Here is a 16,035-nt window from a genome sequence, read left to right as displayed (position 1 = left end):
ACGGTCGCAGGTTCGAATCCTGCCTCGGGCGTGGATGTGTGTGATGTCCTTAGGTTAGTTAGGTTTAAGTAGTTCTAAGTTCTAGGGGACTGATGACCTCAGATGTTAAGTCCCATAGTGCTTAGAGCCATTTGAACCATATTTGAACTATTTTTGATAATTATTCAAATGGCCCTACACTGCAGTTTGAAGACTGTTTCCATGTTTTATGTGCAGTATAACACCCTCCGCCCCCCCCCCCCCCCGAAAATTTATCCATAGCTAAAGTTACGCATGGTATGGTGTAGGGTACTTCCTAACAGTTTAGGCGATTATTGTTCTATTCCATTTGCGTATTGTGTGAGGGCAAAATGACTCTGTATACGCTCGCTATTCAGTATTTGCCTTATCCCTACACCAAATATACGATGGAGGAAGCATAGTCTTCCACTAAAATGGACTTTCTAAATTTACCTAACGTGGTCTTGAGGGAAAAACGTCGCATTTCGTCTGAGAACTCCGGAGAACCTCTGACACACTCCAGATGCTGAAAAAATGGTCTACAGTTGATTTCACTAGCGTAATTATTAATTCAATCACTTATCCATCGTAGACTGTGAATTCCATCAAGAAACGGAAACCTTCAGCGATGTGGAACGAGTCAAGACATACATTAACATAAGACAAGGAAATCATAGAAATTATAGCTGTATACTATGTTATTCCTGTACTGCTTAATGCGACTCATTCTTACAACAGTTAAATTTAATCGACGAAATTAGAACGCTGCTACTCTCAATAAGCTGGTGCCTCCTCAGTTATCTCTATGTATGCTATAGGTAGCTTAACACTACTTCATTACAATGGCATATAAATGCTGTTTATAGTACCTGAATATTTTCATGCTGCGTTTCAACGAACACTATTACTTTCCATGTCGTTAACATAACTTTTCAGTCCCTGTATCTACAGGCTGACAATTATTGAACTATATGAAAAAATTTAAATTAGTTACAAATTACTGCATGCACACACTTTATTCAACTTATAAACGCCACTACAGATATTCGGATTTAGGTTACGACATGTTCGGTATGCCTGCCGTCATTGGCGATGATGTGGCACAGGCGCATAGCGAAATTCTGCATGACCCGCTGAAGTGTCGGAACATCGATGCTATCGATGACCTCCCGAGTGGCTGTTTAAAGCTCAGCAATGGTTTTGGGGTTATCGCTGTACACCTTGTCTTTAATATAGCCACACAAAAAGAAGTCGCATGTTTTCAGATCCGGAGAATATAGCGGCCAATAGAGGCCCTTGCCAGTGATCTGTGGGTACCACAGAGACATAATGAGGTCCCAACTTTCTTTGTTCGATGGTGCCGAGCTCCGTACTGCATGAACCACATTTTGTCGAAATCAGGATGACTTTGGATAATGGGGATGAAATAATCTTCCAGAACCTTCATGTACCGCTCGGGAGTCACCGTGCCATCAAGGAATATAGTACCGATTGTTCCGTGACTGGACATTGCACACCACACAGTCAGACATTGAGGTTGAAGAGACTTCTTGATCGCGAAATGCGGCTTCTCAGTCCCCAAAATGCACCAATTTTGCTTATTGACGAACCCATCCAAATCAAAGTGGTCCTCGGGGCTAAATCAAACCGTGCATGCGCATACTAATTCCCATCATGGCCCGCGGCCAGCCGTGCAGTTTGAACATCCTAACGCAAACCGTTCAGAAATTATGACAATTTTATTTCGTATAGTTCAATAACTGTCACTGTGTTGAGATACAGATAATTTGCAGTGACAGCGCAGTCAGATATGTTTTTAATTTCCTTTTTAATTGATTGCAATTTCGATTACTTACTTTATGTTAGATATTAATTTGTTGAATATTTTCCCGCCAGAATAATTAACTTTGTTCTGAATCCTAGACATGTAGGCCACGTCTCCATGAAAATTACCTGTATGTCTTGTATTGTGATTGTGCAAATCATAGTGCATCTGCAACTGCTTTTTTATCAGCAAAAGATAATCATTAAGGAGTAAATGTGTTGGGAAGTGCGTAAGAATTCAAAGGTACTTAAAAAGACTTCGACGTAGGTCATATACCTTACACAATACTACTACTTATTGCTTCTTCTGAGTAAATACTTTATCTCCTTTAGACTCACTGCTTCAAAATATAATTCCATGAGACAACAAAGAGAGGAAATATACAACATAAGCCAACACTCTTGCCTTTACGTGAACACTACGAGAGAGGCTTATAACAGCACAACACACTGAATTGAGCTTCTTGCTTAGTTTATCTATATGTTTTTTTATTTTAGCTTTTCATCCATTAGATCCCAAAACATTCTAGACACTGTGTGTCATATAGTGTATGGCTATTAATATCTACTACTAGTGCTGCTTGCTTGAGTTTGTGTGAAATTAGGGCTTCAACTATTAGCTGTGAACCACAAACATTCGTCTTCAGTTATCACCTAAGGTGTGTCTGATGCTAGTGAGTTTGGGCTCTTGATTAGTATATTTGTGTCATCATCTGATCCACCTGGCTCCCAAAGAGGTGAGGGTAAAAAGGATTTGTAACGTCTCACATCTCGGGTGCCCTGCAGGACTGGCATGATGGGCAGGTAGCATCACATTCATTCCAGGCGGTATGTGTGGAACTCGCTGACGGCGGACACACGGCACTGCTACAGCTGTGAGCGCTAGTATCGCCTCTGTAGCACTGACCTGGTGACGCTGCAGGGCCATGCCCACCTTGCCAGCCCATTAGCTTATAAAGCAAGTTGCGCCGCAACTCTGCCTTGAGTTGTGTATTCCCTGCACTTTTATGTCATTCCGATTACACGCCATTGGTTTGCTCTCAGATTTTTCTACAGCTTAGGTTTTCGCTCACGAATTACTCCTTTGAACTATGTTATCCTGTCATGCCATCTCCGTTCTGTTCACATTCAACTAACTGCTGTTGACAGCCCCTGGCCGGCTACTCGCTGCTGGTTCTTTGAGTCATTCTTTATCCTTGTCAGATTACAGTCACAATAGTTTGCAATGCTAAAGCAAGACTAAAAGCAGGAAACAGTTACTGAAATAAAAATAAAATTTTAATATGACCCATTTTAAATGACACTAAAAGGTATAAAATAATTTATACTGGCCCCACACAGATTTCTAGCCCAATACAGATAGTTCTGTTAATTTGCGATTGTGAATTTTAAGAGCTTACAAAATACTTGTAAGATTCATAAAAAAAGACGTGGGTCGCATGCAACAGATAATAGTGAGGAGGTGACCTGTTCATGGATCAATTATATATATAAGTATTTCATAGCTCTCAAAAATTCACTATCACAAACATTCAGAATTTATCTGTAAGGCGCTAGCAGCCTGTATGGGGCTAGGAGAAATTATTTTAAACTTTTTAATCCTATTTAATAACATGTTATGTTAAACATTTATTTTTATTAACGTAATTATTATTTATTAAGCTATAGGACACTAAATGCGTTTTCTTTAATATTCTTGGCGTTGTCCAAATCGCAATATTTTGTCTGCTAGTAGCTGTTTCACCTGCAGCCATCCTTATTCTGAAGCTCTGTCTTTCGGATGAGTTTACTCTACAAATAGTTTAGAGAACGCTTTGGAAATCAATAGGGTACGATGGATACTGATTTAGTCAGACTGGGTGCTTCTGGGAAACGGCCGTGCAACTAGCCTCATAACAGAAATATTCAGATGCAAAAGATGTTGTACAAGACACAAGCGAGTGAGGAAAGGTGCCCAGCCGTGTGTGAACGTCTCTCTTGCACGAGCGATTATCCAGCCTCTTAATGTTCCGTATATGATTTCCTTTTCAGAACCAATTCACTTACCCAGAAGCCCTCCCCCAAATCTTAATATATGATTCGCCTCCGCTACAGTGGATTTTACTTGTTTGTCCCATTTCAAATTGTTTTTTAGTGTCATTACTATGTATCTAACCTATGTGACGTATTCCATCTGTTCGCCACTAATCATGTAATCGGACACTATTAGGTAATTTATTAGCTTTAAACATTTAGCTTAACTAGATAAACGCAAATCAGGATGGCTGGACATGGATTCAAACCCTAGTCTTCCTGAGGGCGATTACTTCATGCTTGAAGCCTTCCCGACGACAGTGACACGTTGTAGCAGGACAGTTGTCTTTGACACAAGGTCAGAATCACGCTATAGTGGTTTCAGGAATAGGTTGCCATCAAATGTGCCTCATCTCAGCCCAATGGAACACAACTGGGACGCCAACTCGCTCACAAACCGCCGGCCCGTAATTTAGTGGAATTGCGTGACCTAGTTCGTAAAATCTGGTGCTATATATCTCCGGAAATCTACGAGGAATTCTCGAATCCATGCCTTGCAGAATCACTGCCGTATTCCGTCCCAACGGTGGACCAGCAAGCTATTAAGCAAGTGCTCATAACTTTTAGGCTCATTAGTTTACTTCTTTTGAGGCTCAGGGAACAATGTTTGCACTTGATGCTGATGATATGAATGTCTCTCTGGATTTCGTAACTATTTTATATAGATGTTACACCACTGTACACAACTGTGTTGTGACTTGGGATTCGCTACGGTCGCAGATTCGAATCCTGCCTCGGGCATGGATGTGAGTGATGTCCTTAGGTTAGTTAGGTTTAAGTAGTTCTCAGCAGTTAAGTCCCATAGTGCTCAGAGCCATTTGAACCATTTTTGAGCTTGGGATTTGGGGCCGATGGTCTTCAGTCGTTCGATACACAGTTATCGTACATTATTTAATGTCTTACCCATAATTATCTTCTTAGTACCAGATAGTGTTTCGGATTCCTCGCCAGCCTGAGTGTAACTGGTGAGAGAAACATACTGAAGTCGCAGTTTGTGCCTGTGCGAAGCTGACGTAAGACTGCTGTAAATACCCCGGCCCAGCACTTGCCAGTCAGTCTCGTTCTAGTATTTGAAGCCTTTAGTTACGCGTCATCCAACAGTAGAGTTTTGACATTGCGTGTTATACATTTGTGATCTGGATTGCTCCGTGGACTGTTGTATATGCTCAAGACGATTTTGCTACGATCTGGTTAGCCATTCAGCTCGTGACTCCGCCCTCAACGACCTCAGGAACCGCCTCTCGGTCCCACCGGTCTCTGCCTTACCGCCCGTGCGAGTGATCATAAATTGTGTGCTACCGGCGCAGAGTAGGATAGAGAAATCCAAAATCTTTGCCTCTATATTACACTAAAAAATCGGCAAAACAGCGGGAATATCGACAGCACGTGTTGTGTTTTTTATTTTGAAGAAAAGTTAAGAGGACTTGAAGGAACGAACGAAGATTAGGTTTCTTAGCCCCTTCGATGACAAGGTAATTAGAAACGGAACACAAGCCCATATTGGGGAAGGGTGGACAGTTAAATCTGTCTTTCCCTAAGAAACCATAGCGGCATTTACCTTAAGTGATTTAGGGAAACCGTATAAAACCTCAGTCTGGGTATCCTGACAAGGATCTGAAGCTCCTTCTTTACAAATGGAAATCCAGTGTCGTGTCCACTGCTCCACCATGCGGAACAAAAGGCTGTTAACCGCAGAGTTACAACACAAAGTGTAGTCGAACGAGGCAAAGTCATGTTGCCAAGTGAGTGACTAGCAGGACAGTGAAAGAGTACTTGAAAACCTAAGTGAATGCCGTCACAGCCCCATAAAACAATAGACAACTATCAAGTTATTCCGAACTGTTCTTTTCAATTAGCTGAAATATATAATTTATTGAAGTTCATGTCAGATACACGGTAGGAAAAATGAAAGTTGTCAGGAAGATATTTATGACTGACATGTAACTGCCACTTATTAATGAACAGAACTTGTCCATAACAGAAAATGTTGCAAACCAGTATTACGAAGCACCGATCGTGTTCTGCCTCATGCACATTTCCCGCATGCTCTGCCCCGAGTACTTGGCTGTGCCCTTTCGCCTGAGCCAATAAGACAAGCTTAGTGCTTAGTGACCAGTTGAATGGAACACAAAATGGTACTCGAGATGAAACAGCATGTGTTCATTGTCGCAGATTGTGTAAAGCACAATACACGGAAAACGCGTGCGGAACTGTTTCTGTAAGAGTTTAAAACTAGAAGTGTTTTGGCTAAACTTGCAGCAAAATCTGCAATGTAAAACTTTTTGGCAAATAGGTGCAAAACGAGCTCCGTAGCGAATAACAACTGCACCTATCCGGAAATAATTCGAATACCAGAAAACATTGCCCGAGTGAAGTAAAGCGTGGAACAAAGTACAACGAAATCTCAAAGTCGTTTATCTGTGCAAGTGACAATTAAGAGATGATCGTGTCGAAACATTATCAGACAGTATCTGCATGTATATTCTTGTAAATTTACAATTGTGAATGAGGTAAAGCGTACAGACGAACTGATGAATTCTGCCAGTGGTTTCTGGGTAAAATGGAACCGGGACTTCTGGATCCTCAGTTTTTCATTTCTTTAGATGAAGCATAGTTTAGCTGTCAGGGTATGCGAACTCACAGATCATTTGCCATTATGCACCAGAAAATTTCCATCAGCATAATTTCCGTTGCATAACCTCAATACTGGTGTTTGCTGCATAATGTCCTGCGCCCGCATCGTGACACGATTATTTCATCAAAATGTTAAAGCTAATGAGTATGTCCAGAAGCTGATTAAGCGATATGTGAATCAACTCACAGATGATGGGCCGTATGGACGTTTCCAGCAAGACGGAGCAACATCACATATCGCCTTGACAATCCTGTCACAAGTAAGTGAGGTGTTCGGTGAGGTAAGGACAATCAGCAGAGGCACTGTAAACTCCTGGAAACTTCAATAGCCGGATCTGTCCCGCTGTGAATTTCCCCGTGGGTAAATTGGTGAGGTGTACTCAGATAATCGTATAATCGTCATACACTGGAGGAGCTACACACAACACTGAAAACTCCCACTGAAAATTCTGTTGTTGTTATCCCTCAGCAAATTTGTCTCTGCAGTTTGATAAATCGAGCACTTGGCTGCACTGACGTCAACGGTGGCCACTTCCAGCGTCTTCTGTGATTTTCGTTGAGAACGGTCAATCTCGCGTCAATCTTAATGCAAATATTTTGCGGGTTAATTTTATTTTGCTCACATCGTATAACAGATTTATTACAGGGAACAGAACCATAAATCTGATATTTCTACTTCAATTGGGTCTGTAAAAATATGGAAAGCGCCTGAAGCAGTCAGTACTAGCGATTGTGCATTTAGCAAACGTTTCTAATAGTGTAATTCTGGTACACTATCAGAGATGACGTTTAATCTGCCTCTTAACGTAGCTCTCCATGTGTAATACCTTTCCAATGTTCATCATCAGTACTTGATCTTCTTGGATAGCGACAGTCGGTTGCAGCATGATGACGGTCTTGCACGCTGAAACCAGTTAACTACATAAATTACTACTGTATGACAGCCACAATTCTGAGCTTTTTGTTTTGTATAAAGCTGAGAACGTCATTACTAAAACACACTACACAACAGTCTAAAACAAAGAAAGGTGTCTAATAAAATATAGTAACTATCCACAACTACTTTTATCACGCTCCACGATAGTGCAGGAGAAAAAGATTTCTTAATGCCAGGCAATCCAGCCGGAACGGAAATATGTTGGATCTGATGGAAACAAGCTGATAAGAGCTTTTTTATTCGGTGAATATATATATAACAACAACAGAATTTTCAGTGCGAGTTTTCAGTGTTGTGTGTAGCTCCTCCAGTGTATGACGATTATACACCACATTCTCCTCTCTACAACAATATTTACTACTGTAAAGTGATCAACGACACTGTAATAACATTGTAGCCACTATATATATATATATATATATATATATATATATATATATATATATATATATATATATATATATATATATAGTGGCTACAATGTTATTACAGTGTCGTTGATCACTTTTGCTAAAGAAAAAATTAAGAAAGGTAGACCGATTTTTTTGTCAGTTACAAAAAGAAACTGACTATAAACTGCCTGACCTGACAGTAGTAAATATTGTTGTAGAGAGGAGAATGTGGTGTATTGCTGTCACAAATTTAGATGAATTGCAAAGCAGGTGCTGGTTGCGTTTGTATCGTGGAATAGGGCGAGTGACAGATGGGATGGACTCACCACATATAAATAACTATATCAAAAACTTACTGCTGAAACATAGAGCTGCATATCAGACTCGTACGAGACGAAATTCTTGCTGATCTACAAAATCTGAACGCAATGAAACAAAGCGAACTGACAGACAAGCGAGAAGTGGTCAATAAATGAGATAGCAAGATATGCCCCGGTGAGCTTTCAAAAACCTGTAGTAATTTTGAATCTACGAAAATCAGCCAACAGAACAAAAACGCCTGTACTGACTTCCATTTGTTTGGACCACAGCACAAACCCCAAAAATCAGAAGAACGCAGTTCAAGAAGGTTTTGATTTATTGGCATATGAAATAGGTAACCTTAGCTTCCGAGAAGAATCTTTTGCCCCCAAGCGTGGAAGAAACCACGGTTACTAGAATACATGGTAGCTATAAAGCACTGACGCACAAGCCTTATCGCATTGCATAGAAGCTTATAGGCACACCGAGCACACATGTTTAACTCGTACACAATTTTGAATACAATCAGGATTTTTGTGGTATAGTGCGTTGCTATTACTAACTGGTTTGTTTTTTTAAATAAACAAAACAAATTTTCCTTTATAAAAACACATAACTCTTTATAAGATATACGTTAAGTTGACCTGTTAGTTTTCAGTATTTACATAACCACATTTTGTTGACATTCAAACAATGAATACTCGACAAATAATTGAAAATGCTGTATTTTAAATGCCTTAACTCAGTATTACACCGAGAGAGACGATCCTCTTAACCTGTATTGTACATTGATGGAAAAAAAATCCCAACAAAAAGAAAATTATGTAGAATAATGAAATTTCGGGAATACATTCGTCTAGGTAACATATTTAAGTGATTTAACATTGAAAGATCACAGGTTAATGTAAGTGTGAGATAATCCATTGGAAATGTGAAATGGCGGTACATTAATAAGCGGTATAACGGCCAGGATGTTAAATGCAAGCATGCAAACGTGCAATCATTGTGTTGTACAAGTGCCAGACGTTAATTTGTGGGATGGATTTCCACGCTTGCTGCACTTGGTCTGTCACTGCAGGAACGGCTAATGATGGTTATGGATGAAGCTGAAGTTGTCTTCCGAAGATGTCCCATATGTGCTGTTAATCGAGCATGTCGACACTCTACAGAGAGTGTTCGATTACCAAATGTTCAAATGTGTGTGAATTCTTAATGGACCAAACTGCTGAGGTCAACGGTCCCTAGACTTACACACTACTTAAACTAACTCATGCTAACAAGGGAACCTCCCCATTGCACCCCCCTCAGATTTAGTTATAATTTGGCACAGTGGACAGGCCTTGAAAAACTGAACACAGATCAATCGAGAAAACAGGAAGAAGTTGTGTTGAACTATGAAAAAAAAAAAAAAAAAAAAGCAAATTCAAATGGCTCTGAACACTATGGGACTTAACTTCTGAGGTCATCAGTCCCCTAGAACTTAGAACTACTTAAACCTAACTAACCTAAGGACATCACACACATCCATGCCCGAGGCAGGATTCGAACCTGCGGCCGTAGCGGTCGTCCGGCTCCGGGCAAAATATACAATCTGAGTAGTCCATGCGCAAGATAGGCAACATCAAAGACAATGTGAGTTCAGGAGCGCCGTAGTCCCGTGGTTAGCGTGAGTAGCTGTAGACCGTGAGGTCCTTGGTTCAAGCCTTCCCTCGAGTGTAAAGTTTAATTTTTTGTTTTCAGTTTATGTGACAAACTCTTATGTGATTATCACACCCACAAGAAAACCTAAATCGGGCAAGGTAGAAGAATCTTTTTACCCATTCGCCAAGTGTACAAGTTAGCTGGGTCGACAACATATTCCTGTCATGTGACGCACATGCCGTCACCAGTGTCGTATAGAATATATCAGACGTGTTTTCCTGTGGAGGAATCGGTTGACCTATGACCTTGCGATCAAATGTTTTCGGTTCCCATTGGAGAGGCACGTCCTTTCGTCTACTAATCGCACGGTTTTGCGGTGCGGTCGCAAAACACAGACACTAAACTTATTACAGTGAACAGAGACGTCAATGAACGAACGGACAGATCATAACTTTGCGAAAATAAAGAAAGTAAACTCTTCACTCGAGGGAAGACTTGAATCAAGGACCTGTCGTTCCGGAGCTGCTCACGCTAACCACGGGACCACGGTGCTCCTGAGCTCACACTGTCCTTGATGTTGCCTATATTGCACATAGACTACTCAGTTTGTATATTTTGCTTATTTTTTTTCATAGTTCCACACAACTTCTTCCTGTTTTCTCGATTGATCTGTGTTCAGTTTTTCAAGGTCTATCCACTGTGCCAACTTATAACTAAATCTGAGGGGGGTGCGATGGGGAGGTTCCCTTGTAAGAACAACACACACACACAGACACCCATGCCTGAGGCGCGCGTTCGATTATCCTGGAATGCTGTTCATGATAGGCAGCACAGCAGGTAGAATCACCAAACTGCCGTACAAATTTGCAGTCAGGATGCGTGTGATAAGGACGAGAGTGCTGCTACTGTCAAACGAAATCGTAGTTGCAGTGTGTCCAGCACGCAGACAGGTTAGTGGCAGGCCCTCAACTGCCCTCCATCTACCCGACACACAGCTATTACTGGCACCGTGGCAGAACCAGGTTTAATCACGAAACACATCAGGCCTCCACTGTGCCCTCCAATGAGGTCTTGCTTCACACCACTGAAGTCACAAATGGCAGTGGTTTGGTGTCAGTGAAACGCCCGTTACAGGGCTTCTGTCTCGGAACTCTCCTTGAAGTAACCGATTTGCAACAGTTCTTTGTGCCACTGTGGCGCCAACTGCTGCTCAGTTTGCATTGAAGATGGAATAGGATGCGCCAGAGCCATATGCCATACACGATGGTCTTGCCTCTCGGTAGTGCCTCGTGTCCGTCCGGAGACCGGTCTTCTTGCTACACTTAATAAAGGCAAGGTCTCCGGTCCAGATTGTATACCAGTCAGGTTCCTCTCAGAGTGTGCTGATAAAATAGCTCCATATTTAGCAATTATGTACAACCACTCGCTCACAGAAAGATCCGTACCTAAAGACTGGAAAATTGCCCGAGTCACACCAATACCCAACAAGGGAAGTAGGAGTAATCCGCTGAATTACAGGCCTATATCACTAACGTCGATTTGCACTAGGATTTCAGAACATATACTGTATTCGAACATTATGAAGTACCTCGAAGAAAACGATTTATTGACACATAGTCAGCACGGTTTCAGAAAATATCGTTCTTGTGAAGCACAACTGGCACTTTACACTCATGGAGTAGTGAGTGCTATCGACAGGGGATGTCCAATTGATTCCATATTTTTAGATTTCCAGAAGGCTTTCGACACCATTCCTCACAAGCGTCTTCTAACCAAACTGCGTGCCCACAGAGTATCGCCTCAGTTGTGTGACTGGATTCGTGATTTCCTGTCAGAAAGGTCACAGTTCGTAGTAATAGACGGAAAGTCATCGAGTAAAACAGAAGTAATATCCGGCGTCCCCCAAGGAAGTGTTATAGGCCCTATATTGGTCCTGATCTATATTAACGACATAGGAGGCAATCTGAGGTGCCGTCTTAGATTGTTTGCAGATGATGCTGTCATTTAGCGTCTTGTAAAGTCATCAAATGATCAAAACGAATTGCAAAATATCTGTATGGTGTGAAAAGTGTCAACTGACCCTGAATAAAGAAAAGTATGAAGTCATTCACATGAGTACTAAAAGAAATCAGCTAAATTTCGATTACGCGATAAGTCATTCAAATCTGAAGGCTGTAAATTCAACTAAGTACTTAGGGATTACAGTTACAAGTAACCTAAATTGGAACGATCACATAGATAATATTGTGGGTAAAGCTAACCAAAGACTGCGATTCATTGGCAGAACACTTAGAAGGTGCAACAGGTCTACTAAAGAGACTGCTTACACCACGCTTGTCCGCCCTATTCTGGAGTATTGCTGTGCGGTGTGAGATCCGCATCAGGTGGGACTGACGGATGACATCGAAAAAGTACAAAGAAGGACAGCTCGTTTTGTATTATCGCGAAATAGAGGAGATAGTGTCACAGACGTGATACGTGAATTGGAGTGGTAATCATTAAAACAAAGGCGTTTTTCGTTGCGACGGGATATTCTCATGAAATTTCAATCACCAGTTTTCTCCTCTGATTGCGAAAACATTCTGTTGGCACCCACCTACATAGGGAGAAATGATCATCACGATAAAATAAGAGAAATCAGGGCTCGCAGAGAAAAATTTAAGTGCTCGTTTTTCCCGCGTGCCGTTCGAGAGTGGAACGGTAGAGAGAAAGCTTGAAGGTGGTTCATTGAACCCTCTGCCAGGCACTTTATTGTGAATAGCAGAGTAATCACGTAGATGTAGATGTAAATTCTCGTGACCACTGCTGCCAGCAGTCATGTACCGTGGCTACATTCCTGCCACGTCATTCTGCAATGTCGTAGAAGGAACATCCACTTTCTCATAGCTCTATTACATGATCTTTTAACTGACATCATGTTTCAGTTGTAGAAACACGCCTACCAACTTTCGTTTATGTTGCACAGCTTCTTCTTAGTGTTGAGATTTTTTTCCATCAGTGTATATTTCTTCACCCGTAATTTCAAATTGTTGGCACAAACGCACATTGTCACGTTTACAGAATTCTGTGTTTCCATAGTTTTCTCTACTAGCAGTTTCTTCGTGAGTTGATAATTTATTTACCTTAAAAAATCCCTTCTACTTCTTTACAGTGGTGACTTTTGTTTTTGTGTCCGAATTTTTCTCTCATTTTTAGCCTCATAACTACCGCGTAAATCAACTTTGGTGGATGGCAGATATGGAGCTACAGCTTAAGTTTCGGAGGAAAATTCTACAGTTCACATTTCAAATTCCTTTCATAATCGGAATCAGCAAAATGTATTGAGCACACTCGAGTATTAGCAACTGCAAATGTATCGGCACATTTACAAGTATTTATAAATTTTTGTTTCAAGTCATTGTTCCCAGGCCGAGCGGTTCTAGACGCTACAGTTTGGAACCGCGCGACCGCTACGGTCGCAGGTTCGAATCCTGCCTCGCGCATGATGTGTGTGATGTCCTTAGGTTAGTTAGGTTTAAGTAGTTCTAAGTTCTAGGGGACTGATGACCTACGATGTTAAGTCCCATAGTGCTCAGAGCCATTAGAACCATTTGAACCATTGTTCCCAGGATATACGAGGGCTATTCGGAAAGTAAGGAACGACAGGTCACGAAATGGAAACCACAGTGGAAATCAAAACTGTTTTATTTGCAACAGTTAGCTACAACTTCCAGCTTCTTATCTCCATAGTCGCCGATCTGACTTAGACGTTTGTCATAGCGCTGTACCAACTTTCCAATAACCTCATTATAGAAGGCAGCGGCCAGTGCTTTCCGCCAATTCTCTATGCTGGTCTACAGCTCGTTGTCTGTGCCAAAATGTTGTCTTCATAGCCAGCGGTTCATGTGAGCAGAGATGAAACTCAGAGGGAGACATTGTGGGTAATCAAACATTTCCAATTTAAAACGACGCAGGAGCATCTTCATTTCCCCAGCAGAATGCGGCTGAGAATTGTCTTGAAGAAGAAAACGCACGACAGTTATGTAATGTTGGCTGCATAGTTTCAGGCGAAATTTCTCACCAGGCTCTTGTACTTGGCGGGAGACACTATTGTTCTAGGAATCTTTATGTGCTCCAGGTGTGCTCAGAACAAAAAAGAACGACGTAATGCGATCGACGGGTAGACGGGCATACTAGAGACACTGCCCAACACACCTGTGCAAAACGTCTCGGATTTTCACTGTAGTTTCCATTTCGTGACCGATCGTTCCTTACTTTCCGAATAACCCTCATATATGAAACTTAATTCCTAACTTTTTTCATTGTCTGTAGTGGTTAGTACAACTCGCAGTCACACAGTGGGCCACTGTTTTTTGTTGAAAACAATGTTTAAAACATATTCGCAGAATCCCCCAACACAATGACAACTGTAGCGCTACTCCACATTTAATCGTCAGTCACAGATGATGCTTTATATGTAGAAAAGTCGCAATGCTGTAAATTTGCAACGAGCTACAGAAGGCCTGTGGAGTACCGACACTTGATGTAGGAATTTCTCAGTTGGCCCTCAGCATAAACAATTTTAATGTTTTGCGCATAACTAGGCAGAAACACAAGCTATTGTATGATTATACGATTACAGAACAAGCACAGTGACAATACTATAGTTGTAGCTAGTGATCTGTGACAGCCTAAGAGAAATATGGGCCCCGCACCGAACTTGTGATGTCATACTAGTTACATTACCAAATATTCATTGCAAACACTCAGCTACGTACAGGTGCAGGCGGAGCATGTGCACCACGACTTGTATCTTGATTTCCAACTGCTCTGCTACGGAATATAATTACGTAACTTCGGCGTTGTTGGTAATTCCTCACCACTATTGCTGCTGTAATCATATTATTTTGTCTCGGTTTTCTGTGTATTACAACGTCGATATCTTCTCCTCTGCAAACCGGCGTTACCATTGTGTCACACTGCAATGTTGAGGTACCATATCTAGTTACATTTAGAGCCGTTTTGCTTAAGTATATTTTATTGGAGGTCTGAACAGGAATGATATGGTTGAGGATTTGATATTAAGCGTTTATTTCAGCTGAGGCATCATCATCGGTTGATAGCATCTCTACCGGCTGTTGTGGCCGAGCGGTTCCAGACGCTTCAGTCCAGAACCGTGCTGCTGCTACGGTCACAGGCCCGAATCCTGCTTGGGGGATGGATGTGTGTGATGTCCTCAGGTTAGTTAGGTTTAAGTAGTTCTAAGTCTAGAGGACTGATGACCTCAGATGTTAAGTCCCATAGTGATCAGAGCCATTTGAACCATTTGATAGCATCACTAACTTCGTTTCCGGTTGTGACCCACTAAATTGTAGAACACAAAAACTTCCACATCTGCATCTCCATATCTGTAAGTTATAGAGAATAACATCACTTTAATACGTATTGCGTCATTTATTTAGCATTTTTTGCAATGGAGGACGCTCGTACAATGTCTTGCGTTAGGCATTCGGCGTATTTTGACGAAGCATTGTGCTAGCAAGGCGTACAAATTTGAATGTTCGTAGCGGTTTTGCTTATATTACTATAAACACAAATTTTAATGAGTTATACACCCAACTCAGATGTGGCACTATTTAATTTGAGTTTGCAAAGCATCTCAGAATATATGGAAGTAGTTTTATTCATTTTCCTAGACATCAACTCCAAAACAGTCTTTGGAAATGTCACATCTCTCACTGATGCCGTCTTGGGTCTTGTGTTTATAAGCAGTCTATGTCCTTCTGCAGAAGTAATATTTGGTAACAACAGCATCTAATTCCTGCCTTGTCTAATAAGACAATTGTGCGTTTGTTTTTGCTGATGTAGTTGGTTGCAGGTATCGGTAATCCACAGTTTCCAGAAACGCAGCTGAACAGATTGAATACATACATTATGTGTTTGGATGACGCTGCAATATGAACATCTGACTTTTCATGTTGCTAACGTATTTTTAAAATGTTGTGAGGAATAATATAGTTTATGAAGCTTTTAAAGGTCCTCTTGATTTCAAGCGCAGTTATTTACACAGTATTCACTAGGCCTGCGTCATTAGTAATAATAGCAGTAATTTTCAATTACTATAATTGATTATGTCTCCTTCACTGAGTAACGTCATGCATTATCTCTGTCCCTTGGTGTCTGAGAAGAATTTAAATGCTTCCCTTACCAGGATACAGGTTGGCTGGCAGCTTTTCTAGGAGCTCTTTGCGGTGT

At 41.2% G+C, this 16,035-nt stretch overlaps 1 protein-coding gene and 1 long non-coding RNA gene across 2 annotated transcripts in view; both read left to right on the top strand.

The window, feature by feature from the left end:
* Positions 1–16,035, top strand: part of LOC126248811 (ras-related protein Rab-3) — an 831,249-nt gene that overhangs the window by 216,641 nt on the left and 598,573 nt on the right. The window lies entirely within an intron of this gene.
* Positions 15,064–16,035, top strand: part of LOC126248812 (uncharacterized) — a 98,517-nt gene continuing 97,545 nt past the window's right edge. Inside the window, exon 1 of the long non-coding RNA XR_007545542.1 lies at positions 15,064–15,190. This is a non-coding gene — a long non-coding RNA (uncharacterized LOC126248812). The remainder of the gene's footprint in view (positions 15,191–16,035) is intronic.

The sequence above is a fragment of the Schistocerca nitens genome, chromosome 3 (assembly GCF_023898315.1).
Source record: "Schistocerca nitens isolate TAMUIC-IGC-003100 chromosome 3, iqSchNite1.1, whole genome shotgun sequence".
In the NCBI taxonomy this organism is placed as follows: Eukaryota; Metazoa; Arthropoda; class Insecta; order Orthoptera; family Acrididae; genus Schistocerca; species Schistocerca nitens.
Note: the sequence above shows the minus strand (reverse complement) of the source record. Positions and strands in the feature narration are given on the sequence as shown.